Source organism: Artibeus jamaicensis, unplaced genomic scaffold, assembly GCF_021234435.1.
Source record: "Artibeus jamaicensis isolate MK-2021 breed Jamaican fruit bat unplaced genomic scaffold, CSHL_Jam_final contig_452, whole genome shotgun sequence".
In the NCBI taxonomy this organism is placed as follows: Eukaryota; Metazoa; Chordata; class Mammalia; order Chiroptera; family Phyllostomidae; genus Artibeus; species Artibeus jamaicensis.
This window is the reverse complement of record NW_026521837.1, coordinates 3,468,416-3,491,664: the sequence shown is the minus strand read 5'-3', so window position 1 is coordinate 3,491,664 and position 23,249 is coordinate 3,468,416. Positions and strand designations below refer to the sequence as shown.

The following is a 23,249-nucleotide window of genomic DNA, read 5'->3' as shown; positions in this document are numbered from 1 at the left end:
AAACCAGCAACCCTTTGGTTCACAGGCTGGCACTCAATCTACAGAGCCACACCAGCCAGGGCCACAATGTTAATTTTAAAAAAGAGTCTACCTATGCAGATGTAACTAATGGGGTACTCCCACTAATAAGCAAAGGCTAGTTCTCTGAAAGTTGATCTCTCTTAACTGTGTCAAACATAGAGAAAATTGTATGTGTGTGTATATATATATAGATATATATGTATATATAATTTATTATCTCTTATCTTCTTTTGATTGCTATAGAGCATTTTGTCTTTGACTCTTGAATTTTTTTTATTCCCGAGAATATTGAGAGTCTGCATGCTCCATTCTTGGTTTGATTTTACATACTTGGTTAAAGGGTAGAGAGAATTGATAATATCAAGGAGAATAAAAATGCTGGCAGTAGAAGGAGGGAAATATAAAAATAGGAAAAGAAAGACTTCTGGTCAAGATGTAGACACACTTTTCTTGCCCAACAACAAGGATCACAATTAACCTCAAAACAGAAAGTCCCCAGAACTTCCAGAATTTTGAACTGCATGGATGTCCAACAACCAAAGATTTAAAGAAGCCACATTCATCCAGATGGGCAGGAGAGGTGGAGATAGGGAGTTGGGGCAGAGAGGACACAGTGTGGTGGTAGCGAGGCAGTGACAGTGAGTTAACTGGAGAAACAGGGCAGTCCCATATTCACATGTGGTTAATAAAATTGGGGTAGATAAGTTGGGAATGAGCGATCCCAGCCCCAGGTAAGACCACACAGCCTAGGGTTTCAACACCAGGAAGATGAAGACTTACAACTTATGGCTGTAAAAACCAGTGGGATTTGGAGCAGTGGAAGAAACTGCTGATCTTTTGGGAGAGGTGGTTTAAAGGGCCTACATGGCCCTAGAATGAATGGAAACCCACCTACTCTGGGAACAACCACTGGGACAGCTAGAGAGATGCCAGTTGCATACAGGAAGGGTTGAAGTGACTAGAAATGGGGCTAGTGCTAAGCAAGTCTCAGCAGCATTATCCCTTCTCTTGACCCATCCCCCACATACAGAGCCACTGAGTAGTGAATCAGGTTGCCTTACCCTGGCAAATACCTAAGGCCCTGCCTCATACTTAATAGTGTGCTAAGATAGGGTGTTAAAGAAGCTCTACCTAATATATATATAAAGGGAGGCTGCCAAACTGAGGAGACAAACAAATACGGTCCAAATGAAAGAACAGAACAATACTCCAGAAAAACAGCTAAGTGAAATGGAGATAGCCAATTTATCAGATGTAGAGTTCAAACAGTGGTGATAAGAATGCTCAGAGAACTTACTGAATATGGCAAAAATATAAGGGAAAAAATAAAGGTTACACTAAGTGAAATAAAGAAAATTCCACAGGGAACCAACAGTGAAGGAAAGAAAAATTGGGTTCAAATCAATGATTTGGAAAAGGAAAAAATAAATAGTTGACAAGAATAGAATGAAGAAACAAGAACACAAAAAAGATGAGGAGAGAATAAGAAGATTCTGGGACATCTTAAAAAATGCCAACATCTGGGTCATAGGGATGCTAGAAGGAGAGGAGGAAGAACAAAAAATTGAAAACTTATTTGAAAAAATAATAAAGAACTTGCCCAATTTGGCAAAGGAAATAGACATACAAGTCCAGGAAACACAGAGAGTCCCAAACAAGTAGGACCCAAAGAGGAACACACCAAGACACATTATAATTAAAATGCCAAAGGTTAAAGATAAAAAGAGAAACTGAAAAACAGAAAGAGAAAAGCAGAGTTACCTACAAAGAAGTTCCATAAGACTATCAATGGATTTCTCAAAAGAAACTTTGCAGGCAAGAAGAGACTGACCAGAAGTATTCAAAATGATGAAAAACAAGGACCTACTACCATGACTACTCTATCCAGTAAAGCTATCATTTAGAATGGAAGGGCAGAAAAAGTGCTTCCCAGGCAAGGTAAAGAAATTCATCATCACCAAGCCATTATTATGTGAAATGTTAAAGGGACTTACCTAAGAACAAGAACATCAAAGCTATGAACAATAAAATGACCACGAAATCACAACTAGCAACAACTGAATCTAAAAAAACAAACTAAGCAAACAACTAGCACAAGAACAAAATCACAGAAATGGAGAGCACATGGAGGGTATCTGTGGGCAGGGGGAAGGGGAAGAATGGGGGAAAAGAAACAGGGATTAAGAAGCATAATTGGTAGGTATAAAATACACAGGGGGATGTTAAGAAAAGTATAGAAAATGAAGGAGCCAAAGAATATATATGCATGACTCATGGACATAAACTCCTAAGGGGGGCATTGCTGGAGGGAATGTAGTATACCAGGTAAAGGGGGCAAAAGGGAACACTGGGACAACTATAATAAAATAATCAATAAAATATACTTAAAAATAAAAGTAGGAAAAAAGAAAAGAAGGGTTCAGGGGCAGGATTTCAGGAAAAAAATAATTTGAGGATTGAGACAGGCTTTGAGGACATTGTAAAAATTAGAGAATTTTTAAGAGCTATTTCAATGAACCAAGAATTGAAATATACCATAATATATTTATAATTCACTGGACTGAAAAATATATTCACAATTACTGGGCAGTGTCTTTTTAAGCCACCTATGCTATGATTGACCATGTATGCCTGGGGTTTTATACAGGTAGCATCTAGTATAATACTCCATTTTTCTTCCATGTCCTTGACTTTATAATGTTTCTTTGGTACCAGCATATTCTGAATTGCTTAAACCTGACAACTATGTTTTACCTGAAAAATAGTTTTTAAATTATTAGAATTTTAGATTTTTATTAGAGTGATGGCACTAAATTTCCCCATTTTTTTGTAGTTTTAAGTGTAAAATTGCTTCAAGCTTATTTGGGAAAAGTTTGAATTGTTAAAAGGCAAAGGAAAATCTCCATTGCATTCACTCCCATTCTCAATTTTCTAATGTCACCATTATCAATAATTTTGTTGCATATTTCTGCTCTTTCCATATACAATATGGATTTTTTTTCAATAGTATTTTTAGCTCCTTAAAAATCAAACATGACCCAGCAATTATCGGACTGGTTCTAGAGTTCCTTTAAAAGATCAACAGTGCACAATCATACATATTGGTAACCTTCATCTTCACATGGGAAAGCCCCATTTTTTTCCAAAACACTTGAAGTGTTTTTGCCACACTTGAAGTGTGTCTGTATATTTACTGGTCAGGAAAGGCTAAATGATGATGCCCTAATAAAAAACTGTATAATGTTTATTCCTTACTCAACACTATTATCTGTTGTGGGTCAGCCAAAGCCTCAGCTCATCGTAGTCATTCAGGACCCCAGTATGTGCTTCCACAACCTCAGAGCAGTAGGAAGGGTGCATGAAGATCTGGACAGTGGCACGTAAAACTTCTACCTGGATGTGAGACACGTCACTGCTGCTCATTTTTCATTGGTCAAAAACAGAAATTTAACTCTGCTATGTGGCAAGAAAGCAGAGAGCTAAAAATCTTTGGTGAGAACAATATATGACAGTATTTTAACACACAATTTCTTTTTGGGGGTCACCTCTCAAGTCTTCACCACTTTTGTTAAGGAGCAATGTTTTATATTATTGCCTTCTGTTTTTACCCTCAAATATTTCTTTATGCTCTTTGTGAATATTTACAGCAGCAGAATTTATAACACTAAACATAAGGTCTTATCAAATTTTTTTTAAAGATTTAAATTTCAAAACTTAAATTCCCAAATTCCTCAGATTCCTCAATAGTTCCAATTCCATCAGCATTTTTTTAGACAATTTGCTTTATATATATACTGGAGTTCCTTCCTTTCTGTGACTCCTTATTTCTTTGTTGGGTCAAAAAAGGTAAACACACAACAATTTTGACTAGCAGTGGACTCTCAATGCATGGCATAAGCCTGCTATTTGGTTCTCATGGACCTTGGTAATAATAAATGTTTGCTGATTTGTGGTTAAATGCCTGATATATTTATTTTTAGACTAGGTTTTCATTTTTTCCAATCTAGTTCATGGAGAGCAAGATCATATGTGAAACAGTCACACTAAACTTGGCCAACAACAAAAGGCTATGACTACAGTGCCTGGAAGAATGCTTATTCGCTATTCCCTAGACCAGCATATTTCTCAGCAGAGACAAGAGCATATTCTGCAGCCATGGAAAATCTGGGGAACTGGAGCCTTTGAAAATACCATTTATGCTACATCAAACTTGAGCTTGCTCAGGCAATGTAAATCTTTCCCATATGTGATGACTGCTTTTTGCCCAGCTTCCAATTCTAAAATAAATTCTGTAAACATCACTAATACTCCTTTTTAATTTCTACCAGGGTTCTGCAACTATCTATATATTTACAGTTGAAAAAAAGCAGTTTTCTAATGAACCAGGAGAGATATTCACTCTTGGAAAAACAAAAAGATACAATCTTATATTTCAGTTATAAATTTAAGCCATTTTTATATTTCAGAATGGATCTAAATTTCAATAAAAATAAATTGCCCTTTAAATTGTAGATACAATAATTTTAAAGACAGCCAAACACAATCTATCTTGAATTCTGAATTGTATCCTAAACACTCAATGTTTTGGCCCAGGATATAGTTATGGGGATCATTTTCACAGTCGAAAGTTAAGATATATGGTGTGGCAAAGAATGATTTGTGCTGCTATGTGGGAAGTAAGAGGCAGACTGAGAGATATAAAACAGTCAATGAATTGTCAAAATTTCTAAGACATTTAGATGACCTAAAGCAGTGCTTCTTGCAGTATGGCCCCTGGACCACCTGTATCCTAACCACCTGGAGGTTTTGCTAAAATACATATTCCAGGGTCCCATACCAGATTAAATGAATCAGAGACTGGGCAATGACCTACAAATCTGCATTTTAAGTACTCCAGGTGATTTTTGTACCTGTTAAATACAAACCTTAATCCACAGATTTATACAAGGAAGATAGGAGAAAAGAATATTTTAATCAAAGCATTGGAGGACAGACCAGAAACTCAGGAAATTAATTACTCTTACTCAGGTCTTAAAGCCAGGAGATGTAAGAATCTCATACTCTTAGAATAGCAGATGCTATATTGATGGTTTAAAAAGACATCTTGAGAGAATTTTAAAGTATCCTGAACATTGCACCTCAAGCTCAGCAACAGTTTTTACAGCACATGCATTGAAAACCTGACACTAATTTGCCCATTTACTAAACACCTTTCAGCAGTCAACAGTGAATATCAGAACTTCAGAACACACATGCTCCTGCAGATTATCTGGCTTTCTCCAATTACCAATATCTTTAATTTGCTTCTGTCTACTACCATTTAACTCTCACTGCTAGTTCAGCCCTGCCCCTCACTCCCTAGGGTCATATTTTGGGTTCTCCTGCTCCAACCTGAGTTTTTTGCTTTTTCTGGTGTGTCTTAGTTTCTATCTAGTATCTGCTATCTGGTTGCTCGAGGAAACTGTATCTCACTTTCCATGTCATTCTTAAGAAGAGTTCTCCTCTGCACTCCAGCCAACCTGTTGACTGATTTCCCTGAAGATGAATTGCTTAGTATACATGTTCTTTGATTGCCTACCATCTTGTTTGGTGTGGCTGGTTGGATCTCATGTGCCACCTCATGGTACCCCTAATGCTGACTGCTCCCCCCAATTAAACTCTGATGTTGTTAAATCTGTGGAATGCCATGCCTGGTTTTTTAGAAAATATTTTTCCCAAGCCTTCATTTGCATGGAATGACAATTTTTGGCCCCACCCATGTACACAAGTCTACTTCTGCCCCACCCGTGTACACCACACTTCCCTGTCTACACACTGGGTAGTAGGAAACTGGTCCATACCTAGTTACTTACCAAGTTTTGGCCAAGAAATTCCATACATGTCCCAGAGGACCAGGGAAAACCTAAATAGGCCATGAGTTTGAAAAATTCTCACATCGGCATGTTAAGACCTTCTCAGGACTTAGATCCTCATAGGGACATTCCTTACAAGTCAAAATTTAGACTTTACTCCTTGAGTAAACTGTAAACCACTCAGAAAGCCAGTAAGCATTTTTTTCTTTCTGTTTTTGATCTCTTTGGAGCCATTAGACACTGAGCAGTGTCTGATGGGGTAGCTTAGCTGTGCTTTGAAAACGTGGGTAAGAACCACTTATTACTGGTGTGGACTCATTTTATAAGGCAGTGTTAGCCAGATAACAATTCTGAGCAACTTAGCAAAATGTCAGCATTTGTTCTATGTCACTTAAGATAACAGCAATAAAATAGGATGATAGTATATGTTTCTGGTCCTTAGAGATCAGAATTTGGATGAAGTACAAACTAAAATATGAAGCTCCATTAAGATGTCAAGAGTAGAGATTCTCCTAAAAGATTACTCTTTGCATTCCTTAACCCTCTCACCTCTGTACTCAAGTCCTAAACAAGTTCCATCCCACACTTTGTCTTTCTAGCCTTGGTAACCCTCCAACTTCCAAGAAAAACAATTTCAGTTCAGACTTTTTAAAAAAATCCTCATCCAAGAATATATGCATTGATTTGAGAGAAGGGGGGGAGAAACATCGATGTGAGAAATATTGATAAGTTGCCTCTCATGCACACCCCGATAGGGGTCTGAACCCACAACATAGGTATGTATTCTGACCTGGAACTGAACCAGCATCCTTTTAGTATACAGTACAACATTCCAACTAACTGAGCCACCAGGGCACATTTGAGACTTTTGATAAGATTATAAACCATTATTTCTACATTAGCATCCCTAGAGTAAAATAGATAGCTAAAAGCAATTGGTTTAAGTTTTTAAAATATGTGACTTAAGAAGCAGGAAGGAATGAATAATTGGTGTATGAGGTCCAGTGTATAAAATATAAGTTTCTTATTTTTTTAAGTACCCTCAGATGGCTAAAACTTGATCTTGGTTAATCCAGGGGCTCCACCTGCTTGGGGTCATATAATCTCAGGGACATCCAAAGTTTCATGTCTTAGATGGAGGAAAGTGGGAATTGGTTCCATAGTCATCTTCCTCCTCATACATGGGTATCTCTGAGATGCAAATTTTCCCATCCCTGTCTGTTCTTGCACAATAGTGCACAGACCCTCAGTCTAAGTCTTCTTTGCCCTGCCCCCTACTTCCTCAGGTTTAGCCCTCACTGTTCCTTCTCCTCCCCTGTGGGCTGCATGTAGGGCCTGGGGAGAGGCAGGGAGACTGTTTTGGATGTGTCTGCCCAGATACCCAATTCCAATGATCTGGCAATATGCAGAGCAGCACTAAAAAATGATTCTGAGTGTTGTAGTCTCCATCACACAGGAAGTGATTCACAGATTCCAATGCTCTTAGATTTCTCCAGTCTGATCCAATTTTTCAGTTCTGTCTCCCACATGAAGCTCAAGGAGTGGTGCCAAGGGTGGCGGTTCATGGAGCCCTTACTCAGAAGCCCCATCATCCTGCAAGCATTTAAGTTTGCTTTGTTGCCTCTGATTCTTCCCTCTGGCCCCACTAGTATGAGAATCACTATCTGGTCTTAGCAATTGGTTAAAGAGAGCTGTTTTATTTGGTTGCTGTCAATGTTATAATTTAAAACTTTGGATTCTGAGGTTTAATGAAGTTAACTGTTTTTGAGACTCAAAGTTGTTTCCAACAAAAAAAGACCCACCTTTTTTCTGGGTTATCCCTTTTTCTGAGGCAGTATTCATCATAAAATAAATGAGATTTGAACAAATGTAAGGAATAAACTCAATGCTAACATTCAAGAAATATTTTGAGATGTTTATTCATGGTTTAAGTTTCCATCATGTGAAAGGTCTCCTGAAATTTTGACAAATGAGAGGAAGCTAAGATAAACAAAGTTTATTAAACACTCGCATGCTCATTTGCTTTGTTATGAAATAAAATATGTGCAGAGCAAAAACCTGAAGTGTTTTATCAAGTAGGAGTAAAAGCAAGCCTGTGTTCTTTGCCTGTGTCTTTTTACTTTCTAACAATTAACCAGGTATCTAGTCTGAAAAGTTGGCCAATCCTTTAACATGCTCCTTGAGTAAGAATACTTTACACAGGATCTATATCCCTTTGTTATAGTAAGACTGAAGGAATACTGGGCCCCAAATTTAGATCCGTGCCAGGTACTGTGTTGATCTGAGCACTGGTCATGTGAACATACAAGACAAAGTCCTTGTCTTTGCAGTGTAGCTGAGCTAGGAAAGCAAGACATCAAGTGTAAGGTTAAAGTGTGAAGTGATGACAGCCGTGGGAGAGTGCTGTGGGAGCAGGGAGAGGTGTGGAGTCAGGGAGAGCGTCCCAGACCCAGGATGAGCAGTGTAGGCTGAAAACTCACCTGCATGTGGCAAATAACACAAAGAGGAGATGGTAGAGAAATGCTAAAACTAAGTGTTTATATGAGAAAGTGGCAGAGATGGTGACAAACCTGAGGGGAGGAAGGGAAATGTTCACGTTTATCAAGTTAGTTATCCCAAGACATTTCCCTGATATTTGTGTGTGTTCAAAAGAAATATGGTATTTCATATTATAACACTGCCATAATGTAATGTTAATGCTTTTTGAAATGTATATCACTAATACAGGGATTTACTTCACTTCAAAGAATACTGTGGAGCGCTTGGAGTTGCCCTTTGGGGATGATTCATAAACATTTCATTATTTTATTTGTGATATATGTGGCTAATTCCCATTGCAGGAGCTGAAGAAGTTTAGTCAAGCAAACAGCATTTGAAAGGCTTTCTCCAACAAAAAAGCAGCTCCTATAAGTGAAAAAGAGGATGGACCTCAAAACACACTGGATTCCAACTATGGAGGAAGAGGGAAAGAGAAACTCAGGTTTATCGCTATTGTCAGTGTGAGAGTATTCAGTGCAATTAATATTCTAACAAATTGCTAGGATAATTGTAAGCAGATGTTCTTAGAGAGGAAGCATGTTCTAGACTTGCTTTATTATCATTGATAAGTTATTTCACCTACATTGGGCTGTTTGCATCTTTTGGAATATGAGGGGCCATAATTGTAATATCTTTAAAATCTCATCCAACTTCCCCATTGTCATGATTTATGCTACTTCCATTTATAAGTAATTAATGAGTTGATTAAGGAAATGAAACAAGCCCCAGAACCCTCTGATACTGAGAAAGAGCCTGAGTTCTACAACACAAACCACTTGGTGGTCTCTGGGCGCAGCACTTGCTGAGACACTGACGACTGCTTTCAAAAACCTGTGTTCTAACAGGTCGGGCAAATGGTTAGCTTATCTACTCAAAGTGACAGGTACACGTTGATCTGGAAAAAGTAAATTAACCTCTTACTCCAGGATAAAAGTATAGTGAAATAATTTTCCTGGCATACACCTGAAAACCCTTACCCATTCCTTTGGAGCATTCCCACTTAAATTTGACTAGTCACTGCATGTATTCTTAAACTCGAAGAGAAAAAAGCAGCCTGCAAATGAGGTAGAGAGCCTGTTGTCAAAAAATCCTGGGGTCCATTCCTAGCTGCTCCACTTATTAGCTTTGTAACTATAAGGTTGAGTCATGAAGGATAAATAGAGAAAACCCACAGAAACATTGAATAAAGGAGTGTGTATTTGGATCATCTATTCATAGTTGTTAAAAAAGAAAAATGCTTTGTTTTAGTTTTCTTGCTCTCCTCTCTTAAAAGAACAAAAAACTGGGATAGATGCTTTTGTATTAAAATGAAATGAAATACCCCTTTGCCTGTTTTAAGACACTGCAGTCGGGCCAAGGTTGTTGGTATTATTTGGATTTCACATTAGCATAGACTTCTTCAGAAACACATTGAACTCATAAAGAATCAACCAGTTTAAGATTAACTAGATTCCATTTTTTAGAATAAATATAAATCTAGTTTAGTATAAATCTAATAAAGTATACTTTTTGAACACTAAATGAAGGAATGCATTAGCTGTGCACAGAGAATTGTGTCTGGCACATACAAGGGCTCCATCATGTCAACCATCACTGGCCCCTGATTACGATGATATATGTAAAATGTGCCTCACCTGAGCCTCCAATCCTAAAATTCAACTCCATAGCCCTTTCTCTTAACCATCTACTAAATACTCAGTGAAAGTTTTCAAGAAAAAGAAAATATAGATGTATCCTTTAAAATGCCAGCAGTGTGGAAGGTGGATTCAAGCAGCAAAAGAGTGGAGAGAAGGAGACCAGTGGGTTAATAAGTAATTATTAACTTCTGAGCAAGGTGGTGGCATGGGAATGGAGACAAGGTGCCAGAAATATATTATTTTCAAAGTCTGTAATAACTGTCACCTGGTTGTATAGGAAGTGAGGAAAAAAGGTAAAAAGGTGAACGGCTGGTTTGAGTATAGGAATGGTGTGGAGTTTAAAGCATGAGAATACCTGGGACAGCATCCCACAGGGCCTCTGGCTAGCAGGGCAACTACATAAAGTGGGGCCATCAAGTTTGGGCTGAAATCCAGCCCCATTTCCTGCCAAGTTGAAGGTCCAGGTATGAATGCTGTGCATTGTAACTCTCATGAAGGGTGAGTTAGAAGAGGACTTGCTGACCGCATCTCCAGACTAGGCTTTAAGTTGAAATCAGGGAACTGGATGCAGTCTTCTGAGGAAGAAATTACGAAGGAGGAAAATGAAGCAAACACAGACACTTAGAACAAGGAGGTGGGAAGAAGACAGGAGCCCTCCAGTGAGAGTGAAGGAAAAAAAGACAGAACTATTGACTAGCATGAGATCCCTAATGTGAAAAGACAAGAAGAGCATAACAGTAAACAGCATAAATAACAGAAAATGCCAACGTGAGCACAGGGATATAAAGCTGTCGGATTTACTAGTTCATTCAGTCAACAGCAACCCTGAGAGGTAATTCTAGTATTATAGTAGAAATAAATGCGAAACAGCAAAGGATTATAGAGTTAGAGGAAGACGCAGAAGCAGAGACAAAAAAAATACACATTTTTCTTGGTGTCAAGAAGGGAAGCCTGGTTAAGAAAGTTGAGTGTTTATTCAAAAGAACTTAATGTACCCCAATGTTCATAGCAGCATGATTCACAATAGCCAAGCGCTAGAAGCAACCTAAATGCCCATCAGCAAATGAATAGATAAAAAAAACTATGGTACATTTACACAGTGGAATACTACACAGCAGAAAGAGAGAAAGAGCTTCTAATCTTCATGACAGAATGGATGGAACTGGAGAGCATTATGCTAAATGAAACAAGCCAGGTGATGAAAGAGAGATTCCATATGATGTCACCTATAAGCAGAACCTAATAAACAAAACAAACAAGCAAGCAAAATACAACCAGAGACACTGAAATAAAGAACAAACTGACAGTAACCAGAGAGGAGGAGGGAAGAGAGGAATAATAAAGTATAATGGGGGGGATCAAGGAACATGTATGAAGGACACATGGACAAAGTCAAAGGGGGTGGGTTCGAGGGTGGGAGGTGGGGATGGCTGGGTAGTGGGGAGTGTTGGGGTAAAAATGGAGACAATTGTACTTGAACAACAAGAAAAAAAAGAAAATTGAGTGTTTGTTTGTGGAGTAGCAGAAGCATGAACATTAGTTGTGCACTAAGAAAAAGCAAAGGTGCTAAAAGAACAGCAATTTCTGAAGCAAGTCCTAGTCTTAGCTTCACAAATATTTTGTTTAAAAGGTTTTGAAACACCAGTAGCCTGGGAAATGCTTTAGCAAACACTCATTAATGAAGTGACAGCTATTTTCAGTGTTCCCATGGCTGTTGTGTGTTTACCAGCCCTTGTGCAGTAAGGCCTCTGGCATGGAATCTCGAGCTCTTCCTTAGTCTGAGAACCCTTCCTTTCCCTGGGGATTTTTCAGAGAATAGGGTACATGGATGACCTCTTACTCAGACAGAAGGAAATTGTGCTTTAACCTTCTGCCCTCAAATAAATGTATCACTCAGTCATTACTTCTTCTGGATGGATTTAGACATTAGGCTGAAAGCTGGAAGCCTAGGTTCTAGGTGAGTAATCTCACTGGACTTCATTTCCTTACTCTGTAAAAAGAGAGGTCTGGGCTTGCAAATTTTTAAGTCATTACAGCTCTAAGGTAATCAAATGATCAAAAATCATGTGCAAATGAATGCTTATCTTTATTTGAAACAATGTAGATCCTTAATAATGGGGCATATGTTTTACTATGTACTGTGTAGCCATAGAATAAAATATTATGTAGCTGTAAATGTTTCACAAAGTGTTCCAAATGATATAGAAAGAGTTCCCAATAAAATGCTAAATAAAAGAGGTAGAATTCAAATATGCAATATTCGAATAGTTTTATCTTATAAAAATAAGATAAAACAAAAATTGACTCCATATCATGTATGGAGTCATAGAAAGAAATCTAACAATAGAAGTGAATCCACTGTAGTACAGAACTGGTGACAATAATTTATTTTCCTCTCATATTGTCACTCTTCATAATCATGGTTGTTAAATCCCTTATCAGTATGGGGCATTTTACACCTGAGGTTTGCAGGTTTGTCTTCAATTTCATTACATTTATCCTCCTGAGGGACTAGCCCCTGCTGCAGAAAAGCACTGCAGAGGGCACCTCGGTATTAAACACATTCAAAAGAACATGGGTTGGAGAGAAAAGCTAACACAAAAAGAAATTGGTCCTTTGGATTATTTTACTTTCCTTGTTAATTTGGAAAGATATCGGTGTTTGCCTAGACCTCTATAACATACATATAATCTTTAAAAACTATTCCGTAAAGTTTTAAGATCACCAAAATCATATTTGGCCTAAAAAGTTGCTAAAACTCAACCACACCTGTTTGCTCTTTTAAGTTCCTTCTATAGTCACCAATAATATATAACACATAAAGTTAATAAAAATAAAATAATAACAGTATCTGTAGTAAATATATTATAAATTCCATAACAGCTTGTGTAACATAAAACATAAAAAGGTATAGAAAAAAAAAGTTGACACTTTCATGTCCAGCAAATTATACTTTATAAATTACTATTGACTACAAGTAGCAGAATTTGTTTTTCTTCATAGAATTTACGGTTCCAAAGCCTTGTCTGCTAATAGCAACTTCATGATTTATTAAGGGGCATTTCTTAATAAAGTTCTCATGTAAATTAAACAATAAATACTTTGATAATACGAGGGGGTACCCAAAATAAGACAGAATTTATTTATAAAATTATGTACTTATTCTCACATGTTTAAACTTCAGTCACCTTCAAAATACTCCCTATTGGATGCAACAGTCCTACTGAAACATTTTTTTTCACTGCTTAAAACAGGTTTTGAACTAGTTGATTTTGATGCCATTTAGTGCTTTTGCCATTTTTTGTTCTACCTCTTCCACATTGGCAAAATGTTTCCCTCTGAGCACTTCTTTCATCTGGGGAAATGAAAAAATAAGGAGTCCAGGGCAATATTAGGTGAATAGGGAGGGTGGGGCACAGGGGTCATGATGTTTTTGGTCAAAAACTCCTGAATGCTCAGCATGGTGTGAGCAGGTGCACTTGTAAACCATCCATCATGAAATAAGCAAATGCATTGAAAGAGTCTTCAAAAAAAATTCACTGAAGCCAAACGCATACTCTCACAATAATCCTTACTGGTACACTGATACAGATGGGTTTCTAGGACACTCACCTAGCCTGGGAAGCCTGTCCTAAAAGGGACCTGCTTTCCAGAAGAAAATCCTGGTTTGTTTGTTTTTTTTCTGGATCTCCCTTGTAAAATATGAAGTATCAAACATATAATTTTATCATTTTATTTGTTAATGCACTTTTAATTTTAAAGATGGGAAGTTATATGCATTCAACCAAAATTTATTGTATGACCAAGATGTAGTAAAAGAACCTTGGTCTTTAATCACCTCCAAATTGGTCAAAAATACCAATTCAAAGGCATTGGTATGAGGAGATACCTAAGTCAGTTTGAGCATATTTTCTAAGAGTTAATATCTGAAAATGGACTAACTAAATGTGGATTTTTATATGATCAAGGCAATCGTTTTCCCTGTTCAACACCTTCAGAAATTTCATAGCTTCTCTCACCTGTCCACAACCTATAGCATTAAACTTGACAGCTCATTGGAAACCATGGATGTTGCTCACTGAATTCTAGTTGCTCAGGGGGTAGGTTCTGAGGCTTCTGAAGAATTCTTGCAAGGTTATGGTAAGTAAGACCCTTATAAGGCATACCAGTGAACACTAACATCCATTAAGTTGTTTCTTTCTTTTCTAGTTTTAAAAAGTTTTTCAGATGTAGAAATGTGTATTCATAATGGTGCTGAGTCTTCAGGCTGAAGTTTAAGACTTGTGGTAGTATAGTCTCATTATAAAACACACATCACTTCAAATATCAAATTTCCTAATTAGGTATGAAAGTGAAAATTAAATTTTGATTAAACTGAAAGACTCAATCAAGTAAAGGAAAATGCTATTGCACTGACTTAAAATACATATTTTTAATTCTAAGGAGCTGTGTTTCAATTGGAATAATATTTTATTTTAAAATAACTTCTATTGTCTCATTTTATTTAACTGAAAGAGTAGGGGTCAAGCATAAGCAAAATCCTCAGCTTTTAGAAAATGCTTCTAAACATATGTGGACCCTAAATTTATTGTTGCAGACAAAAGCAGTCCGAATTCATTATTTGAAATGCAAAATATTTGCCATATACAAACATAAGAGGCTTTAACACCCAGACATAAGTTTTACAATGACTATCTGAAATGTGTATTTAAAAAATAACTTAAGCCAAAAGGGCTTTTAATGTAAAAGGCCTCGAGACATATTTCTAAATGAAGCTGTATAGCCAAGTAATTAGCAATAAACACTGATTAAAGTTAGGATTTAGAATTATCCTAGACTCAGTTTATAGTTCATGTACTTGTCTACTATGTCTAGTTATTTTTTCTTGTGTAGAGTTGGATTGATAAAAGTGACTTCTGAAATTATTAGGATCATTGGGTAAATAGTGATTCATTTGTTCTGAAATGCACAGCATAAAATATTTTGAATATAAGGAAACTTATGCAGTAATACAAAATTCAGTTTACAAAGTTGCTTTATAGTATTTTCAATCTTAAAGAAGTTACAAATAAGGACACCATTAAAAAATCAAGATACCATTGACAAAATTAGTCTCGCATTATTTTTTACCAAAAGCATAAAGTATACAGACTAGAGGAGGAATTTTTTCCTTTTCTCTACCTCTTTCCTACAAAGCATTATTATGCAATTTTCCAGCCATGTATGCATGTGAACAGCATATGAGTGAATGGGATTAAAATAAAATACTTAGTACTTGGTTAATATTAAGTCTGCCCTTGGGATTTGATTAGTCACTGATTCCCTGACATATACCTCCACTAACTTTATAAAAAGGAGAACAGACAGGACTTTCTGTATTAGATGCAACATTGCCTTACTTCTCCCAGAGCCACTTCCATGGCAACTGCTACTACAGAACACAACTAAGGACTTGGACACAAACCAGCAATCTCCTGAGCACCTAAAATAGATGTCACTGGGCTGTGCACTGGGGCACATGGATTTTTTTTGGTAAGAGAATCTCTTGAGCCCTTGGATAATGTTTCATGCATAATTTTTTATAAACTTTGTTTTCTGCTTTGCTCTTGCTCTGCACAAAAGAAATAATAACTATAAGGGGTGGTTGAGGTTGTAAGGAGTTGGTACAGGAATGCAAGGTGTCCACGACAATAAAAAGACAAAAGTCATACTTCCATATGAATAGTGGACACAGGAGAAAAAATGTCCTGTAAACTTAATATATACAAGAATTTTGAAAAGCACAGTGATTATGTGATCTTTTGACATAAGAAATAATAGCCTTACACACCACAGAATAGGCTTCCAAGTTATCATTGCATTATAGAATAGTTCTACAATGTGTATCCACAAGGAGAATGCTGAATAATTCAGAAAACATGAAATTAAATTTAGTTCCCTCTTGAGAGATATCAAAATATAGAGTGGATCCCAGAAAGTTAACTATCCCAAAATAGCCAAAATCTTTCTAAAACTTTTGGAGTTCTTAGTGATAAACTTGTAAGCTTTCACTTTTTGCAAAGTCCACATATGTAAATCTCCTTAATTGTCTCTATTTGTCTATTGACAAGCAGCAAATATTATATATTAACTATTGAATCCCCTGGGGAAAAGAGTAACACCCTGATAATAGGGGTACACAATGATGATAGGGGTACAGAGTTCCTCTGTCCCCTCTACTTCCACTTAGGGCTATTCCCCTTTTGCTCTGAGACCCCCTCATAGTTCAGTGATTTGAAGTCTTATCACAAACACCATTCTACTTAGGAATGTTGTTCCTTTAAAGTGGATGAGCTTAAAAAAGGAAAATTTCATTTAAAAAAGATAAAGCAGGCTTACCAGAATTTTTTAAAAAATAAATGGGAATGAGGGGAAGATGGGGTTAAAATGAGCAATTAAATAAAGAAGCAAACTAGAGGTAAAACCTCAAATCAAAAATGTATGTTTTCCAGGTCAGATCCCCGAAGCTAAGATGGGGTGAGTTACTTCCACCCACTCAATTAAAGTGCCGGGAGCATCCCGGCCCTGGTCCTCTTATCTGATTGGCTCTATATTGGTTCTATACTTCAAATTGAAGGTACATTAACCTATCCCTCCCCCTTAGTCAAGAACATTCTGTACAACATATAATGTTAAAACATCAGCTCTCCTTTCCCCACACAAACAATACACATAAAAACCTCCATGACAAGAAGCAACAAAAGAACAAAGCTAAACTACAAGCAATTTAAAATAAAATAACAAGTATCATTTGGCTCCTGAAAACAAAACGTAACAAAATGAAATAAAATCCTATCAGCTTCAAACACCACAGCCACAGAACACTGTAGCTACAAAAGCTAAGATATTTAAAGTGTGCTTTCTCTCAGAATAGAGGTAAGGTGGAGAAAATAAGGTCAAACAACCACAGACTACATGTGCCCAGAAACACATGAACCCTGAAGGAAATTTCAGTGAGTGAAAAACAGTACCTTATAAGTAACTGGTCTTGTCTACTCACAGCTGTTTCCAGAGCCGACTCTTGTTTAACTGTCTACTGCCTTCAGTTTAAAGTTTATTCTTTTGACAAAAAGTACGGAGCTTGTCTGGAAAATGCTGTTTGGACATAAATCATTCCTTTCAAAGTGGTGGTAGCTATATCTAAGCTTTCTCGAGGAGGGGGATAAAAACTCTTCCTGTAGCTAGTTTTCTTCCTCCTTTCCTTCAGAGTTAGTCAGTATCCTCCTATCCCATATATTGAAGAAAGACACAGAGAGGAGAAAAAAAAAACTTACTAGGAAATATACCTTAAATAATGTAGTATTTGAGCACTTAGAAAAAGGCAAAGAAAAAAAGAAGAAGAAATGGGGAAACATGGAAAGTACATCAGGGACTTACATGTAATTTAGTTGAAATGCCTTCATTTTATAGATAAGGAAGCTGATGCCAAGAGAAAATGTAATTTGTACAAGGTCACTCACATGGCTAATTAGTGCCTCAGCTAACAGCAGAGACCAGGTTTCACGATTCACAATTCCATGCTCTTTCCACTACATTAGTGTACCTGAGAGGAAACAGTTTACCTTTTTCTCTGTATCCCAGTATATACCCAAATGAGTTGGCAGGGAGCAGTGACAAAATTGCAATTAAGAACCATCTGTTCCCAGAGAAAACATATCCCTCCATTTTAAATTTAATACTAAAAGTTTCCCTATAATGCCTAATTTCTTTGTATACTTGGAATATAATATTTTTCTTTGCTGATTTCCCAGAATATTCTTTGGTTTTATTTATTTATTTTTATTTTTTAATTACAGTTTACACTCCATATTATTCTGTATTGGTTTCAGGTGGAGAGCAAGTGGTTAGACAGTCATGCCCATGCAGCGCAGTTTTGTGTGTCTCAGGAGTTGCCATTTTTCAGGGGGAGCTAACATCCCTTAGTCCTTCCCGAGGACCCCTTCTTTAAAAGAGGCTGCTGCAGCAGGTGTGAGAGTTAGTCTTTAATAATTCTACCCAGTATCAGTGGCATGGTTACCTAGTTCTTGAACTAGAAACATATCACTATTTCCACAAACCCCCACTTTCAATTTGTCAGGGTTTCTTTTTGACTACTGATACAAGTTTATTCTGATTATTACTGATTATATACTTTATTAAATAAAAGATAAACAGCATAATGATTTTTATTTACTGTCTTTCAAATTAAGTTTCCTACTCATATATGAAAATGTTATTTCCTCTAACTAAAGGGGTGATATCCTTAGATTATTTTTAACATGTTTTCCTTCCTGCAAATATTCATTCATTCATTAATTTACATATTTCACAAACTGAATATTTATAAAGTTACTCCATCCTCCCCTTGTGGAATATAATAACTGATAAGCAATAGCTTTTTAAGGGAAGTACATGATTTTTGAATAAAGTCAAAGGGTTTACATGGGAAGGCCAATTTTATATAACTACCCTTTTATCCATCCTCACTCTTCAATCGCGTGCCCAAAGTTCATTTGCATCCTATCCACTGAGTTGTCCACCCGCAACAACATCCATCCTAGGTGAGGCACCAAAATAGGAAGTGGACCAGATGGAAATTGCTCTGGTCACTGTTAACCTTTCTGTCTGATCTGGTTCCTTAAAACATTGAAGTCAAATATATTTTACATGCTACAGTTCAAAGACACAATTAGAAGATATTCAGGTTATTCAAGACACATCTTGAAACTGTTATTCATTCTTTAGCTCAGAAATTCCCTGTTTGGTTTTGATATCTCTCATCTACTTTTGAGATCATGCTGTATCTACACTTGCCCTCATTTTTTTTGGTGGAAAGCAATATAATTGTGACCAAATAATTACAAAAGTATAATTTTTATACTGCTAACCATATTTTTTGAAATGTATTTTCCAAAATGTTGAATAATTAATAGGTACTATATCAATTATCCAGCATCAACAAGCAACTAAGATTCATAAAACATAAATGTTGAGAATAAAATCTTGTAAAACCATACTTTTTGGCTTTTTACCACAATGACAGGATGCTAATTCTCAATTAATTTCATCTAATTGAGCTCTAGGCAAAGGTAAATCCTTAAGATATTAATATCTCCATTTATACATAACAGTAATATATCAACTATCATAGGAGTCTGGCACACTGATAGAAACTACTTGGCTTTACTGAAAGTATTTTTCAGTACTTACTGTATTTTTCTTTTACTTACTAAACTTTACTTTTGATTTGAACATTTTGCCTTTTGCGTATTAGGAGCAGCAGGAAGGAAATATGAGTAAAACCTTGAAAGAGAAGTGGGCTGTGAGGAGACACACAGAGATTTAGATGGAATGAGTCAGGATGATTCAAGGTTGGTGAGTGGACTTAGGAAGGAAGGTGGAAGGAGAAGTCATGTAGCAGCAGGTTATTTAGAACAGAAGTGGGCTGAACCACAGACAATGAATTATAGGTATTGAATTCAAGAACCAAAGTCTCTCAAAATAGGTTAAACAAAGAAGGAACTAGCAATTTTGGTGACCAGTGCAAGCAGTAGGAAATTGGCCCTCAAATGTACTTTGTAATTCACGACATGGTTAATTTATACCCATTGCAAGGGAGGCATGCACTGTCAATATGTGAATTAAACACACTCTAAAATAGCACAATGACATACAACCATTTTTTTTAAAGTTTCTGTATACTTAGGCTCCAGGTTGCCCAGCATACTCCAGATATGCTTTGGATTTCAGAATGTTTAGGTAGTTTAGGGGAATAGTTCATGTGTTATGAAGGCTGGACCTGTAGAGTTGAATTTCACTGAAGGGAGGAGTACTTACAGAAGAGGTGAACTCCAAGGCAGACTATATTAACAGGCAAGGCAGTTGGAATTCTCTAACTCTTGATCTCCTCCTCTCAGTTCTCATGTTTATAGTCACACTGGATGAAGGCTTTTACTAGGGAATCCCAGAGAGCAATTTTGTGATAGCATAGAAGGGAAGTGACTGCATGAACAGCTAATGGCTTATAATATTCTATGCTTTGGAGGAGATTTCTCATATGGAAGTTTTTAACAATCTCAGGAAACAAATGTACATAAAAATCTCAAGCATCAACTCTATTAAATGAATTCAAGCACATACATTGTTGCCCATCTCCTTTCATGATCTATTTGCATAACAGAGTGGTTATCCCTCTCTTCATACCCTCTAATGGTTTCCCATCATTCCTTTGTTTCATACTCCCAAATGACTTCCAATCATTCCCCTGCTTCATCCCTACAATACTTTTCTACTGTTCTCAGTATAAATCCAAAAGCTTAATCATGGGTTCCTAGGACCTGAATAATTTTACCCCAGTTTATTTTCCCTACTGATTTCCTAACCTGATAAGTCAATGTTATCTAGAATGTTCTCCCTCATATCTTCTCAGGACTACCTCCTTCTCAGCGCACAAGACTCATCTTCCAAGATACCCCCCAGGAAAAAGACTTCTTGACCACTCTAACTAACCATCTTCTCCTCCACATATACTAACTCTCTACCCCATTTCCCTATTTTGATTTTTCTTCGTAGCACTTACAATTATCCTTGATTTTTTTACTTATTCATTTAAGTAGCTGGTTAGTTTAAATATGTTTACTGTATCTCCTCTAGGATAAGTTTTATAAGATTGAAAATGGCTTTCTGTCTGGCTGCAGCAATGAGATAATTCAACATAAATGCTTATAAGTACATCCAGGAGCTATGGAAGAAGAAGCCATCTAATGTGATGTGCTTACTTCCCAAGGTGCACTGCTGGTAGTACTGTCAGATCTCTGAGTTCCACAGAGTCCCCCTCCCCACCAGGCCTGATGAAGTGCACGGGCTGGGATACAAAGCCAAATGAAGTTATGTCATATATCAAATTCATGTGTGCCATGGTGGCCACAAACGCCCTGTCCCTAAGGGTATGACCTATGATAACCCCGTCCACCATGGTGCTAACCAGCTAGAGTTTGCTTGAAGCCTTTGGTCCATTGCTGAGGAGTGAGCTGGACACCACTGTAAGGCTCTGAGAGTCCTGAATTCTTACTGGGTTGGTGAAGATTCCACATATAAATTCTTTGAGGTTATCCTCATTGATCCATTCCATAAGGCTATCAGAAAGAATCCTGACACCCAATGGATCACCAAACTGGTCCACAAGAACAGGGAGATAATGAGGGCTGACATTTTGGGGCCACAATAGCTATGGCCTTGGAAAGGGCCACAAGGTGCACCACAAGGTCCACTCCAAGCCGTGCAGCTTGGAGAAGGCACACTACTCTCTAGCTCCACTGTTACTGCTAGTATGTGTCCTGTTTGTAAAATTCTTTCCCAGTAAACAATTTAAGACAGTCCAAAAAGGAGATTGGAAATGCATCAGAAGTTATAAATAAGATCAGAGCATTAGATATAAGTTTTTAAAACCACATTATTCCTAGTGTTCAGAATAGTGTCTACTATAAAATAGGCATTTGACAAATATTTCTTGAGTGAATTAATTATATTTCCTGCCTTGGTTACTACTCTTCAGTCAAAAAAAAAATGAACACAAGTCCATAAACATGAAAGGCATAAATGAATCTATTTCTGCAATGAACTTAACTCTGAAGATCTCCATGTGGCTTAGAGGGAGGCAGCACAGAAAATAAGAGCCCCCAGGGGCTATAAGAATTTATATCTTGGCTTACAAGTTGCCTCTAAGCCCTTAACTTTGTTAACACAAAGGCCAGAATACATCTCTGATTTCATAGAATATCTTATATGGATATATGCGCCCAACTAGATATGTGATTACACTTACTAGAAGGTCCTAAGAACTTCCAGACATCTTTTCCCCCCCTGAACTCTATAGTACTTGCCTTTATTGAAATAGCAGGTATCCTAAAACTAATTCTATCCTTTCCAGGTGGTTTCAAGAAATTGCTCTCAGCTGCCAAATCTTCGGAAGCAGAAGCTAAATCTTGGCATTTACAACATATGTTTTCTAAATGAAAAGGGGACAGACAAAATAATTTTAGAGAGGTGAGCTCACAGATAATTCAATCTCCCACCTTAATTCTCCTCCATACTGCTGCAGAGCTCTCCAGTGAGCTGTAGATTAGATTTCCTCTCCTATCTTATGTCCTACTGCTTCCTAATTACCTGTTCTAGTGAGTCAGCCTCTCTGCGACCTGGGGCTCAGGCACATTGTGGAATAATGTGACTGGCTCAAAACAGTCTGGGTCCAGCCACATCAGAAAGGTGGCTGTATGATGGCAGGCAAAGAGGAAATGATTCTTTATTTAGAAGAAAATGACTTTCCCCAAGCAACAAAGCAGCTGTGTTTCTTAGGACCCTCAGGTAGAGGCCTGAACACTCTTGCTGCTCAGTGGTAAATAAAATAATTACGATTATTCTTGAAAACAGTCACCTTTTTATGGTACTAAGTGCATATCAATCTAAGTATGTAAGTGGCATTAATTTAGTTCATGAATTAAAGCTACAAAAATTTATTGATTGTTTTCTATTGACAGGCCTTGTGTGAGGTAATGATGTTTGTATAATTATTTCTTGTTATCTCCTGGGATATCTCTTCTTTATCCAGAATACACATTTCACCAGGAAAATAAGGTAAAATTCCTTCTTTCCTTCCATTCTCTTTTCTTTCTTTCCTTCCTTCAATTTCTTGAAGACCATATGAATGAGTCCATAAAATACACAATGCCTGGGTATAAAGAAAATGACAAAAATCCTATATCAGGAAACTTACCATTTGGAAGTAGGAGTTTATAGACTATTGAGGAGATTAACATGGGGTTATAAGAGTGTGCATCAAAGAAGCAGGAAATCAAGATGGGAAGAGACCATGGAAGGCTTCCTTGAGAAGATGAAACCATGGCACAGTTTGAAAGCAGAAGGAGAAGGAAAGGATTAACATCCCAGGCAGAAGATAGGGCACACTTGGATCACTTCAAGTATTTATCATGGAGCTGAAATGTAGAATAAAAGACATAGACTAATAGATAAAATATGCAGAGGAATATAGGCAAAAGCCAAGCTCAGGAATTTGGTTTTTATCCCGAAGGCAATAGGTAGCTACTAAAGTATTTTAAATAGGGAACATTTTGTTTTTAGAATGTTAAATGGAGAAAGTATTTAGGAACAGGTGTCTAAAGCACTA

At 37.0% G+C, this 23,249-nt stretch overlaps 1 protein-coding gene and 1 pseudogene across 3 annotated transcripts in view; one reads left to right on the top strand and one right to left on the bottom strand.

The window, feature by feature from the left end:
• Positions 1 to 23,249, bottom strand: part of ARHGAP24 (Rho GTPase activating protein 24) — a 513,936-nt gene that overhangs the window by 197,976 nt on the left and 292,711 nt on the right. The window contains exon 1 of one of the 3 annotated variants that reach the window (XM_053666369.1): positions 17,059 to 17,313. The exons of 1 other annotated variant lie outside the window; for it this stretch is intronic. The gene's annotated coding sequence lies outside the window, so the exon portion shown is untranslated. Of the gene's footprint in view, positions 1 to 17,058; positions 17,314 to 23,249 lie in introns of those variants that run through there. One more of the 3 variants, XM_053666371.1, reaches the window with a different exon arrangement.
• Positions 20,784 to 21,394, top strand: LOC119050206 (60S ribosomal protein L15-like; annotated as a pseudogene).